Consider the following 16832-nt stretch of genomic DNA (forward strand, 5'->3'; position numbering starts at 1 on the left):
AAATTTATTTTTAAAACCTGATGACAGTGTGAACACTGAAACTAGTTTTTATAATTTGTTTTCTTAATCTATTAATATCGGGGCACCGAGCTTCGCTCGTTATTCATTCACAATCCTTTAAAATGATTGGGGAAGGACTAACAGGCATAGCCCAAAACTCTTTCTCCCCCGAATTTCGATTTATACACTATAAATATTTCGAAAAGTGGGTTATGTTCCATAAACTTGAATTCAGGTTCAATTATTCTCAGTCCAAACATTTGAAAATAGAAAAGTTCCAATTGAGATTGTTCACAAACCAAATTCAATAACAAAATAACACTCACCAATCACTTAAAACTGTAAAATAATGATTAACTTTGAAAATTATGATATACCTATTGTGATGAATCTTTAGAGTAAATCTCATGAAAGGAGGAAATTAACTAGAAAAATTATGATTACCCTTATAAAATCGAAGGTTTGCCAAACGAACAGTTAGCACCCGAGCGATAAGGCTTCCTTATCAACACCTGAGTATAAAGATAAGAGTACCGTTTTGTACTACACATTTTTTCAAAGAATTATTCAATAAAATTATAATTATTTTGCAAATTGAGTACAAATCATTCATGAATTGTTCATTGAACTTTTGGAGGTTACATTTTTGTTTACAATTGATCAGATGTTTTGTAGCACACACTACATCCACTTAGATATGTTCCAATATCTAGGTTGAATCAATTATTTCAATGATGTTACTTGATCGGTTCTTGATAATATAGAACGTGTCAGACACGATAATTGACAGGCTTGAGAAATAATCGAACTCAGAAGACGAATTGACAAAATGGAAATATAATAATTATAATAAAATATATGATTTTACAGTGCAGATTTAAAGCTTGGATTACAGATTGAAAATAGTTCAACATTGACAAAGTAATTAGAAATTTGCTTGAGTTCGCATGATACCATGCATGATCCAACAGAATTTTATAATAATTGATGAATTCAACAGTTTTTTTAAAATAATGAAAACAAATTATAAAAGATTTTTAAAATTACTCAGGTCGTGGTTCTGGCAGTGGAGGATAGTTAATCAACTACAAGTTCTTATAAATTCTATATCAGATAAAATCTAGGATCTCAATGGTTATAAGCGCTTGAAGGCGTGGCCATTACTTTAATGAAGAAAATTTTATATGTTTCTGCACTGTATTTCTTTCGAAGCAAAGATTGGGGCCCCAAAATATAAAACTCACGTGAATCCTCTTGTCGGTCAGATCGAGAAAACCTATTCTCTGTCCTTACCTGCTCATATATCAGCTTTTATCTGTTACCAACTTCTGTTACCAACGAATTTTTCGACTGTATAGCAAATGCAGCTGGAGTTAATATAATTCCTCACAATAGAGCATAAAGCCCGACAAGACTCTGTTCTCGAAGTATATTACGAACGATCTCTGGTCCTTAGTACCCTATCTTAATCCTTCGGAACTTATAAGAGACACAGTCTCTAATTTGCAGTGTCATTTTGAGTTGAAAGTAAGTATATAACTTCATATAATGTCAATAATAACATGTGAAATTAAAATTGCAAAGCTATTTACTGAATTTTATTCATTTTATCGTGTTTTTTGTATTGGGACATATTATCCAAATGGTAAAATTTGTTATTTGGTATTTGACGGGACAAGCTTCATAGAACCTATTTGGCAGTCTAAGGGTTATAGTATATGCTAGTGCATGTACTCTGTATAGGGGAACTGTATCTAGAGAATTAAGCAATCTAAAAAATTATACAAATCAAAATTATTATTGTAATCAAATGAATTATATTTTACTGCTTGCCACTGACGTCATGCCTACGTCATAATCATTCTACCAATGGCAAATTTTCATGCAAATTAATTACACAGAGATTCTCAGAAAAAGGTTCTAGACAAAGGCTTAGAAGAAGGCAAGACACTTCCCTTTTGAAATCCTCACCGCTAAGACCTTGTTGAAAAGCTACCAAAGACCTATTAGTGAAATTTCGTTCGATTTTTGTATTTTTTATCTGTGAGCCAATATCTTAGGCTAATTTATCTATTGTTTTGTAAATTCATTCATCAATTGATTATTCTAGGAGGAAATATCTAATTAAAATTCCACACGTGCTAAGACCGAAGCCTGGACCAGCCACCGATCATACTAAATTTGATCTAAAGGAAGGAACCACGACCACAAAGATAATTTGCGGGTGGGTGTGATTGGGGATCCCACTCACATTGGAAAAAACTACTTTATAATGACTTTAAAAATCTTGTCCGCCATCTTGAATCTGCCATATTGAATGCAACTCCTCCCCTTAAAAAAAATGAAGTTGCATTCAATATGGCGGATCCAAGATGGCGAAACAGATTTTTAAAATCATAGTAAACAAGAGTATTTTCAATTCGAGTAGCATCACCGATCTCACCTACCTTGTAATCACTTCTTTTTTCATATACTATGCCATTCTCAGACTTCTTTCTCTCTTTTATGCTTTGAATAGTATTGATTAATAATGTGAATATTTCCGAAACGGTTTGAGACATCTATATGTGGTTTCCGCCATTCATTTTTTCTTGATTTTCCCTATCGAAATCATGAATTGCATGACCACCTTCCTATTAGAAAAAATCTGGTGTGGTACACTCACACAGCTTTCCTTGCTCATTGAACTATAATCCTCATCATCAAACGAGGATAATTTAGGGGAATAACATAATGACGATTGACGGCAACATATTTTCAACTACGATCAGACTACTGTATATGTGTATGTATACAATTGTTTTCAGAGTACTTTTTGCTTTATGTAGATTGTGAAATTCGATGATTTTTTTGAAATTCGTCAAAACAGCTGTTCTACAGATGAAATATCTTGACTACGACTGTGTTATTTTTATAAACTGCTCTACCTAACTACCTCATGCACGAGAAGGAGGTTACAAAGTACATTTCTCAACGATTGGGTGGACCCCCATTAGTACCCCAGGAGAAAGACTCATGACAGTTGATAGAGCTGATAAATAACTATACAGGGTATGGATTTGAAAAAAATCGTTAGAGCCGTTTTTGAGAAAATCGTGAGAACAGGGTTTTTCTAGTAACTGTCATTTTTCTCAAGAATATTACGGAGCTCCTGCAATTTTCTCAGAAATGAGACTCATGTCAGTTGATAGGGCTTATAAATAGCTATCCATGGTATGAATTTGAAGAAAATCGTTTGAGCCGTTTTTGAGAGAACCGTGAAAAACATGGTTTTTTAGTAATTATCTGCCATTTTTCTCAAGAATATTACGGAGCTCCTGAAATTTTCCCAGAAATGAGACACATGCCAGTTGATAGGGCTCATGAATAGCTATCCACAGTATAAATTTGAAGAAAATCTATGGAGCCGTTTTCGAGAAAACCGTGAAAAACATGGCTTTTTAGTCATTATCCGCCATTTTTCTCAAGAATATTACGGAGCTCCTGAAATTTTCCCTGAAATGAGACTTATGCTAGTTGATGGGGCATATAAATAGCTATCCATGGTATGATATTGGAGAAAATCGTTAAAGCCATTTTTGAGAAAAACGTGAAAAACATGGTTTTTTAGTAATTATCCGTCATTTTTTCCGCCATCTTGGATTGAATTTCATTGAATTTCTTATTGTCGGGTCCTCATGGTATAAGGACCTTAAGTTTGAAATTTCAAGTCAATCGGTTAATTAGGAATGGAGTTATCGTGTTCACAGACATACACACATACACACACACACACACACACACACACACACACACACACACACATACACACACACAGACCAATACACAAAAATCATGTTTTTGACTCAGGGGACCTTGAAACGTATAGAAAACTTGAAATTGGGTACCTTAATTTTTTTTGGAAAGCAATACTTTCCTTACCTATGGTAGTAGGGCAAGGGAAGTAAAAAAATCTGGTGTGGTACACTCACACAACTTTCCTTGCTCATTGAACTATAAGCCTCATTCTTAAACGAGAATGATTTAGGGGAATAACATAATGACGATTGGCGGCAACATATTTGAAACTACGATCAGCCTTCTGTATATGTGTATAGTTGTTTTCAGAGTACTTTTTCCTTTGTGTAAAATGTGAAATTCGATATTTTTTAAAAGTTGTCAAAAAAGCTGTTCTACAGATGAAATATCTCGACTATGTGTTCTTTTTATGAACTGCTCTACCTACCTACCTCATGCACGAGAAGGAGGCTACAAAGTCCATTATTTTCTCAAGGATGGGGTGGACCCCTCATTTGTTTCTCAGAAAGGGGACTCATTCCAGTTAATAGAGCCAATGAATAACTATACAGGGTATGAATTTGGAAAAAATCGGTCTAGTCATTTTCGAAAAAATTGTGAAACACATGTTTTTTTAGTGATTATCCGCCATTTTTCTCAATAATATTACGAAGCTCCTGAAATTTTTCCAGGAATGTGACTCATGTCAGTTGATAGGGCTAATAAATAGCTATCCATGGTATAAATTTGAAAAAAATCGTTAAAGCTGTTTCTGAGAAAACCGTGAAAAACATGGTTTTTTAGTGATTATCTGCCATTTTTCTCAATAATATTTCGGAGCTCCTGGAATTTTCTCAGAAATGAGACTCATGTCAGTTGATAGGGCTTATGAATAGCTATCCATGGTATGAATTTTAAGAAAATCGTTCGAGCCGTTTTTGAGAAAACCGTGAAAAACATGGTTTTTCAGTGATTATCTGCCATTTTTCTCAATAATATTACGGAGCTCCTGAAATTTCCCCAGAAATCAGACTCATGTCAGTTGATAGGGCTTATGAATAGCTATCCATGGTATAAATTTGAAGAGAATCGTTAGAGCCATTTTCGAGAAAAACGTGAAAAACATGGTTTTTCATTAATTATCCGCCATTTTTTCCGCCATCTTGAATTGAATTTTATTGAGTTCCTTATTGTCGGGTCCTCATGGTATAAGGACCTTGAGTTTAAAATTTCAAGTCAATCGGTTAATTAGGAATGGAGTTATCATGTTCACAGACATACACACATACACACACACACACACATACCAATACCCAAAAATCATGTTTTTGGACTCAGAGGACCTTGAAACGTATAGAAAACTTGAAATTGGGGTACCTTAATCTTTTTTGGAAAGCAATACTTTCCTTACCTATGGTAATAGGACAAGGAAAGTTAAAATGAAGTTGCATTTAATATGGCGGATACAAGATGGCGGACCAGATTTTTGAAGTCATTGTAAAGTAGTTTTTTTCAATTTGAGTAGGTTCCCCAATCACATCCACCATAAAATCACCTTTGTATAAATTATGAGATATTAAGCCATTCTCTGACTTTTCTCTCTGACTTAATGTAGCTATTAACAGGCAGTACTCACTTTCTCACTCTCTCTCACTCTCTCCTCCAAAATATCTACATACTTTTTCCACCCATGAATAAACCTTTAAAGCTTTAACTATTGGTTCATATTTTTTTTCTCTTTCTTTTAATTCTATTCCTTCACGAATATGATGTGATTTAAATTCATCTTTAAGTTTTTTTTCTAAATTATGAACATGTTTAGCTTCTGATAATGTAATTTCATCTTTTTTCTTATTCATTATTGATTCATTAAATTCTAATCCATTATATGGATCTTTTTACTTTCCTTGCCCTACTACCATAGGTAAGGAAAGTATTGCTTTCCAAAAAAAATTAAGGTACCCCAATTTCAAGTTTTCTATACGTTTCAAGGTCCCCTGAGTCCAAAAACATGATTTTTGGGTGTTGGTCTGTGTGTGTGTATGTGTGTATGTGTGTGTGTGTGTATGTCTGTGAACACGATAACTCCATTCCTAATTAACCGATCGACTTGAAATTTTAAACTTAAGGTCCCTATACCATGAGGACCCGACAATAAGAAATTCAATAAAATTCAATTCAAGATGGCGGAAAAAATGGCGGATAATTACTAAAAAACCATGTTTTTCACGTTTTTCTCGAAATGGCTCTAACGATTTTCTTCAATTTATATCATGGATAGCTATTTATAAGCCCTATCAACTAGCATAAGTCTCATTTCTGGGAAAATTTCAGGAGCTCCGTAATATCTTGAGAAAAATGGCGGAAAATGACTAAAAAACCATGTTTTTCACGGTTTTCTCGAAAACGGCTCCAACTATTTTCTTCAAATTTATACCATGGATAGCTATTTTTAAGCCCTATCAACTGGCATAAGTTTCATTTCTGGGAAAATTTCAGGAGCTCCGTAATATTCTTGAGAAAAATGGCGGATAATGACTAAAAATCCATGTTTTTCACCGTTTTCTCGAAAACTGCTCTAACGATTTACTTCAAATTCATACCATGGATAGATATACATAAGCACTATCAACTGGCATGAGTCTCATTTCTGGGAAAATCCCATGAGCTCCGTAATATTCTTGAGAAAAATGGCGGATAATGACCAAAAACCAGGTTTTTCACGGTTTTCTCGAAAACGGCTCTAACGATTTTCTTCAAATTCAAGCCATGGGTAGCTATTCATAAGTCCTATCAAATGACATGAGTTTTTTCCTTGGAAAATTGCAGGAGCTCCGTAATATTCTTGAGAAAAATGGCGGATAATTACTAAAAAACCATGTTTTTCACGATTTTTTCAAAATAACTTGACCGATTTTTTTCAAATTCATACTCTGTATAGTTATTTATCAGCTCTATTAACTGGCATGAGTCTCCTTTCTGGGAAACTAATGGGCGTCCACCCCATCCTTGAGAAATGGACTTTGTAACCTCATTCTCGTGCATGAGGTAGGTAGGTAGAGCAGTTCATAAAAAGAACACATAGTCGAGATATTTCATCTGTAGAACAGCTGTTTTGACGACTTTAAAAAAATGACTACTAAAAAAAATCATTGAATTTCACAATTTACACAAAGGAAAAAGTACTCTGAAAACAATTATATATACACATATACAAAAGTCTGATCGTAGTTTCGAATATGAGCAAGGAAAGTTGTGTGAGTGTACCACACCAGATTTTTTAATAAGTTTACTATTTTGTTCAATTTTATCTCTTTCTTTTATTTGTTCTTTTTCACCTTCTTTGAATCTTTGTAATAAATTTTTTTCAATTTGATTTAACTTTTTCAAATCTTCATTTTTTAGATTCTTCATTTATAAATAACAAATTTATTATTATTTAAAAAAAAGTTAAATAAACGTTTTTAAACTTTTTAAACGTTAATTTTTTATAACGTTAAATGTATGTTTTTGAACGTTAATTTTTTATAACGTTAAATGTATGTTTTTGAACGTTAATTTTTTATAACGTTAAATGTACGTTTTTTATTTAATATATCATTTTTCAACATTAGTTTATATTTTCCATCACATGATTTTCTAGTCATATCTATTGTAATAAATCCATAAGGTTCATCCCAACATTTTTTACATAAATTTTGAAATTTATCAAAACTCATCTCTGATCCTACATAATCATCATAAATTCGTTTAGTATAATATTATTTTGTCTAAAAATAAATAAAAATTTACATTATTTCTTATAACTCTTAAATCTAAATGACTATAACTTTGACTTAAATAGATACATGAAATATTTTATGTCTTCCTCTTATAAAATATTCTTTAATTTTTGTTTGTTCTTCCATTAAACAATCATCAAATACAATTAATGAATTTTCATAACATTCATCTATTGAAATTAAATCATCACAAGAATTATAGAAAAAAGCTATTTGAGTTTTTATTTTATTTTCAATTTTTTGATAATGTTTTTGTAAATCTGTATATGATCTTTGTTCTAGTGATTTACTAAAAACATAAAGATATATAAATTTTAAGCCACTTTCTTTTTTATAAATTAAATTTAATATAAATTAGTTTTTCCACTACCAGAACTACCAATAATAATAGCTCTCAATGGATGTGGTAATAATGAATTATTAATTTTTTCTTCATAAAAATTTGTTATATCCATTATTTATTTCAAAATTATTTTATTATAAATGAAATTATTAAAAATAAGTGGATCAAATTCTAAATTGAGATTACATCTTGAACATCCAATTTATATTAATGAAGAGGATAATTATAAATTAACATTATTAGGATTTTATTCTGATAACAATATTTATAATTTAAGAGAAGATGGTCAATATATCATAAAGAAAAGAAAGAAAAAAATTATAAAACTATTAATTTTTCAAAAATTACTATACTTTAGAAAGAATACAAACAATCATAAATATTCATATGGAAAATGAAGATTATAATGTTATTATTAGTAGAGATGATAATAAAATTCAATTTATTACATCTCATTATCTATTTGGATTTTCAGAATCAATGAAAAATTTATTAGGATTAACAAAAAATGATATAATTTATTGTGATACATTCTATAATGAAAAAATTCAAAATTTAAGATCAGTTGATGTAATTGAAATACATTGTAATTTAGTAGAAAAGAGTCTTAGTAATCATGAAAATCATTCACATAAACATAATGAGAAAGAGTTACTATATCAATTTTTTCATAATACAATTCGTGGATCTAAAATTTCAATTCAACCAAATCATAAAATATTTGTTCCATTGAAAAAAAATTTACATAAAATTCAAGAAATAGTAATTTCAATTACTGATCAAGATAATAATTTAATAGTAAATCCTGATGTAAATAATATTATTTATTTAGGTCTTAAAAAATAAAATATATAAATTTTTTTATAATAAATGAATAAAGTTTTTGAAGAATTCTTTGATGATATAATCAAAAGTGAATATAGGACTATAAATCCTGTTAGTGAATTAAATTTCAATTCACCAAATAATTATACAATTTTTAAAGTTGATAATGGTGATTGTTTTTATAATTCAAAATTCCAAATTCATGTAACTGGTAAATTAATTAAAAAAGCTGGAGGAGGTGATTATGAAGATAATTCAACAATTAAATTGATTGATAATTTTTCACCATTTTTATTTTCAAGAATTGAACTTAGAAAACATAATACTTTAATAGATTTTATTGATTTTCCAGGAATAACTAGTACTATAAAAGGATTAATAAGTTATAATAATGGTCATAAACAAACATTAAATAATACTAGATTCATTTCAAAATTTACTGGTGGAAAATTTGAAGTTCTATGTACATTAGGACAATTAGGTTTAGGATTTTTTGATCATCTAAGATATCCAATGTATAAAGGTGGTTTTGAAATAATATTCACTAGAGCTGAAGATCATGATGCTATCTTTAGATGGAAAGATACAACACAAGGGGCAATTGAACCACAAGAAGGTAAGATTATAATTGAAACATTTAATTTAAGGGTACCAATAGTTGAATTCTCTAATATAGCTAAAATTCAAATAATAAATAAATTAAAATCAATAAGTGATGATAAAAAATTGAAATATGATTACTTCCAATGGCAGTGTATAGATAAAAAAGGTGTATTTGGATCAACATTTAGTTTTGATATTACAACTTCATTTAGAAATATCTATAATCCAAAATTCATAGTTATATGTTTACAAACTGATAATTAAATGATCAAAAGAAAGATCCTTCAACTTTTGATAATGTTCAATTGAAAAATGCTATTGTAAAAATTAATGGTGAAAGATATCCTTATGAATTAGAAAATTTTGATTTTACTAATAAAAAAACAGCTATTTTATATGATATGTATCAGAACTTTAGAAGAGTTATGTTTAGAGATGATGAAGTATATTTAATTATGATGATTTTATAAAAAAATATCCTATTGTTGTAATTGATACACATTTACACCCTACAAATTTAGGACAAATAAAAAGTGATATATTAATAGAACTTGATTTTTCAAATCCTGTAACAGCTCCAAATGCTAATAATGGTACAATTGCATATGTTATTGTTTTTTCTGAAATGCACTTCCTATATGATATTAATAGAAATAGTATTAATTTGATTTAAATTTTTTTATAATAAATGGATTTAATAAAACATAAAGTCAATTTATCAGAAAGACAAAAAAATAATTTTAGAATAGCACAAAAGAAACATAAAACTATAACAATAGGATTAAAATATGATCAATTATCATCAGGTGAAAATGAAATTTTATTAACTAATAAACAATATAATGATGTAAATAAAGCTTTAAAAAATAAAAAAGGTTTACGATTATCCTTATTATATAATCAATTTGGTAGTGGATTATTGAATGATTTAATAACAAAAGCTGAAAATAATATTCCATTAGTTAAAACTGTAACACCTTATTTAAGAAATGATTTAGCTCCACTAATTAAAGAAAAACTTGTTCCTTGGTTACATAATTTAATTGATAAAGAACTTGATGATATTATTAAAAATGATCAAACAGGTAAAGGACTTAAATCTTTTATAAATAAAAAATTGATTCAATTTATTCTAATTTACTTAAAAAAAACAAAAAATAACTCCATTATCTATTAGTGATTTAGAAAATTATTCAAGAAAATTAAAATATTTTAAAGGAATTTTCATGCGTGATAATATTCCTATGAATGAACCATGTAATATAGAATGTGGAATTATTAATTTAGATAGTATGTTTTCTACAGGAACACATTGGACTTGTTATATGAAAAAAAATAATAATGTACTTTATTTTGATAGTTATGGAAATGCTAATCCACCATTAGAATTACAAAAATATTTATTGAATAATAAAATTTTTATTTCAACAGATGAAATACAAAACGATTATGATCCACCAATATGTGGACATCTTTGTTTATATGCTTTGAAATTATTTTCAGAAGGATGTAATTTAAAAATAATTTCACAAAAAATTTTCAATAATAAATATGGTTTCTTATCATTCATTGATATTTAATCAATTTGGTGATGATATAAAATCAAAACAAAAATTTGAAATTGATGAATTACAAAATATTATAAAAGAATGTAAACATAAAATTGATAATATAATGAAAGAGTCTATAACATTGGATTATTTTAAAAATTCTATAAAAAATATAGATGATAAACTTAATGAAGAGTTTATAACAATGGATTATTTTAAAAATTTTATGAAAAATTTAGATGAAAAACTTAATAAAGCTATTCATATCTTATTTGAAAAACTTGATAAAAGTAGTATAGATAGAAATCAGGATACATATAATAATCTTAAAAATGAAATAAATGATAAATTAAAAGTTTTTGAATCTAAAATTGAACATATAAATTCACTTTAAATAAAACTTAAATTATTTTTTTTAGATTTGAAATATGACTTTCCATTTCTTGATGTTTTTTCATATATGTTTTAGTAATGAATTTATCACATACATCACATCTAACTTTTTCTAAAATTTTATCTTTATTTTTATAATAGTAATTTCTAACTTTTTTAATATCACATTCTTTACACCAACTTGATATATTATTTTTACAAGTTTTACTTTTATAAAAATTATCATGAGTTTTATCTATTGCACATTTTGAACATGTTTTCATGTATTCATTATTATTTTACATCTTGAACATATATGATTTTTATTTTCCATTTATATAAAAAATTATATATTTTATAATAATGTTTTCTTCAATTCATCTTCATAAAAACTACCAATTATATCTTCATTATTTAAATCTTTCAATTTATATGTTATAGGATCTGTATAGATAATTTTAGTAATAATAAAAATTTCTCTAGTCCAATTATTTTTATATTTATTCTCAAATGATTTTTTAAATGATGGAATTCTAACTCTATCATCTATTTCAAATTTTGGTTTGATAATATTATTTGAAGTTTTGAAATTATAAACAGTATTCAATAATATATTTTCTTTATTCTCATCAACATCTATAGGATTCATTTTTATAGTACTATGTTTAGTATTATTATATTTTTCAATAATGTTTTGTAATTCATCAATCCATCTAAAATTTTTATTTATTTCAAGAATAATTTTCAATTTATTATTCAATGTTCTATTAAATCTTTCAATTATTGCACTTTTTTCTTCATTTTCTGTATGATATAATTTTATTTTATATTTTTTTAATAATTGATTAAATTCTTTATTTCTAAATTCAAGACCTTTATCAGAATGTATAAGATTTGGAGACTTATGATTGACTTTTTTAGTATTTTTGAGAATTTTTTCAAATACTTTAGTTACTTCTAATCCATTCTTCTTTTTTAATGGTTGAACCCATACAAATTTTGAAAATGTATCTATAACATTCAAAATATATTTATATCCATCATTTTGTTCATGATACTTATCAAATATCATAAGATCTATAGCCCATAAATTATCAATTCCTAATGTTAAAATTCTTCTTCTAGGAAATTTTTAATAACTGGTTTATGTATTTCAATAGCTTCAATTTTTTCTTCTTCCTTAGTTAAATTATTTTCAATAATTTCTTTAGTTACTGGTGATTTTATGAATTTACTTTTATTAGTTTTACATACTAAACATTTAGCTGCTATTCTATATAATCCATTACTAGTTTGAACTATTTCTGAATTCTTATTTTTAGTTTTCTTTTTACATTTTTGACAATGAATAAGATCATCCATTTATTCAATAAGAAAAATACATCCATTATCTTGAAAAATTACTTCATAATTTTAAGATAATGGATGTACGTTTTTTATTAAATAAATTTTAAATAAATGGAACAAATTAAAACATTCAATGATTTATACAAATATAAAATATCTTAAAATTTTTTCCATATAAATAGAAATATAAAAATGTCTTCATTAATAAAACAATTCAATAATTATGGAAAAATTAAGATAACTAAAAAAATAAAAGAGTTAGAAATTAATAAAGAATATGAAGTTTCAAATATTAAAAAAATCAAAACAAAAATGGATGTTTCATGTCAGTTGAATTAGAAGAATTTATAACATATTTACCAAAAAAGTATTTAGAAATGTTTGATGAAAAATCTATTAAAGAATTTAATCAACTTAAAATAAAATTAGTTTTATTAGGTTTAGATGATGATAAATATCCTATATTAGAAATGAGAGAATTTTCATATTTTTTAAAATTTATAATGATTCTCAATTATTAAATTTCAATGATATTTTCCAATTTTTGTTGAAAAATAAGTCACTCCAAAAAATTTTTCTGATACTTAACAGTATTTTTTATGATTGAAAAATTTATTGATTTTTTACTTGAATTTTATTAATTTATCAATTATTTATTAAATTTCATTAAAATTAGACTAAATTGATGAAATTTGATTGAAAATAACATATAATTTTTTGCAAATTTGATCGCTCCATAAGTGGGGTAGTATATTTATGATTATATATGAGGCAATTATTTCAAACTAAGGAGATCCACATTTGTTAATACTGATTAATAATTTATCTTGATATTAATTCCCAAAACTACGTTCAATGCATCAACTACTATACTCCAGAGGGTACTTAGAGAATCATTATCTCTATTCTTACTAATAATTATTACATCTCTTACCAAAATTATTTCCATAATTAATAATTTTTGAAATGCTAAATTTCAAATAAATTGGATGATTAACATACGTTAAAGATAAGGATGTAATCTATAGGTAAAGATAGTAATCTTCTATATAATGATATCTTCTACTGTTGCCACAGCTTGAACAATAGAAGCTAATGTGTGAAGAATTATTGATAGAGCAGAGGGGTTGGTAGTCTGTTCATATGCTTATATAGGGGCTGTGTTTCATTTAACGTTATCTTAGACATTCGTCACTTAACTATTACAGTTCTCAATTTACTACTTTTATTGTTATTGCAACTCCCAATAGTTAATTATACTTCTAATACTATATAATATTTTTCACACTTAATACACATATTTTACACATAATACACAATATTTTTCACACAATACTATTTAAAACTCATCTAAAATAATCTAGCACTTCTCCATCGTCTCCTCTACTTCTTATTTTTTCTTTCTCGTTTCTTTCTTGATCTTATATTATAATGATTACTTGAATATTGTTGTTTGTGATGATGATTATTATTCTTTCTATTCTTCTTCTCCTTCTTCTTGTCTTATTCTTCTTCTCTTCTTCTTCTTCTTCTTCTTCTTCTTCCTTCTTCTTCTTCTTCTCTTCTTCTTCTTCTTCTTCTCTTCTTCTTCTTCTTCTTTCTTCTTCTCCTTCTTCTTCTTCTTCTCTTTCTTTTCTTTTCTTCTTTTTCTTCTCTCCTTGATTAATTCAAGATCACAATGCGATGTTCTATTTCTTATTCTATAGTTCAGTTTCATAAGTTCTTCGCAATTTGTGCACATTCCTTCTTTCTCTCTTTTTTCCCTATTATTATCATTATTTTCCCTGTGATTTTTCCACTTGCTATCCAGCATGTTCAAATGTTTATTTCTCTTTCTATATCTATTTATCTTTCTACCTTTTCTCTTTCTATCTGATTACCTTCTACTAATATCCATATATTATATTATAATATCCATATTTTATCCATATGATATTCAATTCTTTCCCACATTAAATCATACTATTCCTCTTCAATTTTATGCGAATATTATTCATTATCAGTTGTATTATGTATCTTTCCTCTATTGATAACTTCTTCAAAGATTTTTCGTTTTTCTGCTGCTTCTTCTTCTCTTTTTCAGTGTTACTGGATCCCATTTCGCTCTATCTCCACCATGAACACGATCTTCCACTACTGGATTTCATCTCTCTCTATCTCCACTTGGACTCGATTTTCCACCACTGGATTCCATCTCTCTCTGTCACCACTTGGACTCGATCTTCCACTACTGGATTCCTTCTCGCTCTATCTCCACTTGGACCCGATTCTTCCACTACTGGATACCTACTTGCTCTATCTCCACTTGGACCAGATCTCCCACTACCAGTTCTTCCTCAATCTTCATCTTATTCACCATTAGGATTATTCATCACCGAAACTCCACACATCTACATCTTATTGTGTTTAGTGAATTTTTGAACTAGTGCTTTGAATAGTGAAGGGAGCCGAACTGTCAAGGCATACTGAATGCACTCGAATCAAGAGACTTTTTCATTAAGGTTAAGTTTTATCAGTTTCATCCCCGTTTCCCCCGTCATGTGTCGTTCTGAGGTCGGTTCACGATTGGTCTGCTGCTTCCATGATGCCTCTCACTGACACGTCAGCTCGCTCGCCCTCAAGTAGGTATGATTATTTCAATAATAGTAATAATGACGCAGGTATGTTTCTAGCAAATAAGCTCCACTCTTTCAAAAAACTTTTCAAGGCTGCTCACCTTAACGTACATCCCTCAGTTGCCACATTGATGAACTCAGAGCAATCTTCCGTTTTCAGGACTTCAATATAATCGGAATTTCCGAACTCAAAGATTAGGTACTTGAATTCGTTTATGACAAACAATAGACAAGACTCTAAATCACTTTGGCAGGGAATAAAAGAATTCGGGCTTGGCAAACAGAAATCGAATCCACAAATTGACTTACCATTGAATAATATAAATGACCATTTCGTTTCACACTCTAACCAACGCGACGAAGTTGTCATTGCTAATCATATAGATGATCTTGAAGAGCAGGTTACAAACTTAGATTTACCAATCACTGATCAATTTCATTTCCATCCAATCTCAGAAGAAGACACTTTCAGAGCAATTCAACGTATTCATAGTAATGCTACGGGTGTAGACAAAATTCCTATTAATTTATCAAGAAGATGTTATTTGCTGTTTTACCAACCATTACATACATTTTCAACAAGTCACTTGAAGAAGGCATTTTCCTGAAAACTGGAAGTTTGCTCTGGTTCGCCCTCTAAATAAAGTTCCATCACCCAATAAAGTTGAGGATTTTAGACCAATCAGTATTTTACCTGCATTGTCCAAAGTGCTAGAAAGACTCATTCATGCTCAAGTTGTAAAATTCTAGACAACAATAGTAAGCTTCATAACTTTCAATCAGGCTTTAGAAAATTCCATTCAACTGAGACAGCTCTGCTTCGTGTCACTGATGATATAAGGTTAGCTATGGACCAAAGAAAATGCACCATCCTCACCCTATTGATTTTTCTAAAGCATTCGATACTGTTGATCATACAGTCCTTCTGAATAAGTTGGCTATTCTTGGTTTCAGTCACAACTCGTTAGTTTGGTTTAAATCCTATCTATTAGGTAGGAAACAATGTGTATCTGTCGGTGACAAAAAGTCAACTTGGAAAAACGTTATGCATGGAGTACCACAAGGTTCAATTTTAGGCCCTCTCCTCTTCACTTTGTATGCTAACGACCTTTCTTCCATTATCAAATTCTCCAGTTTCCATACTTATGCAGACGACTTTCAAATCTATTTAAGCTGTCCCATAACAAAAATTAATGAAACAGTTGGAATAATGAATCAGGATATCAATTCGATAGTGGAATGGACAAAGAAAAATGGCCTTAAACTTAATCCCATCAAAACACAACCCATTATAATTGGATATTCTCGTCTTATAAACAATATTGACCTTGAATCGATTCACAAAATTAGTGTAGACGGTAATGACATTCCTTACTGTAGCTCAGTTAAAAATTTAGGCATTATTATGAATAATACTCTTGACTGGTCAGAACAAGTGAACAAAACTTGTAAAAAGGTATTCTCAGCCATGCATGCATTGAAGAAAATGCACGATATCCTCCCTAGAAACATTAAATTATTATTGGTTCAATCTCTCATCTTCCCACATTTAATGTATTGTAATTCTGTTCTTAACGATATGCAAGTCACTCTGAATGATAAACTACAGCGTTGCCAA

The sequence above is a fragment of the Nilaparvata lugens genome, chromosome 14, assembly GCF_014356525.2.
Source record: "Nilaparvata lugens isolate BPH chromosome 14, ASM1435652v1, whole genome shotgun sequence".
Lineage (NCBI taxonomy): Eukaryota > Metazoa > Arthropoda > Insecta > Hemiptera > Delphacidae > Nilaparvata > Nilaparvata lugens.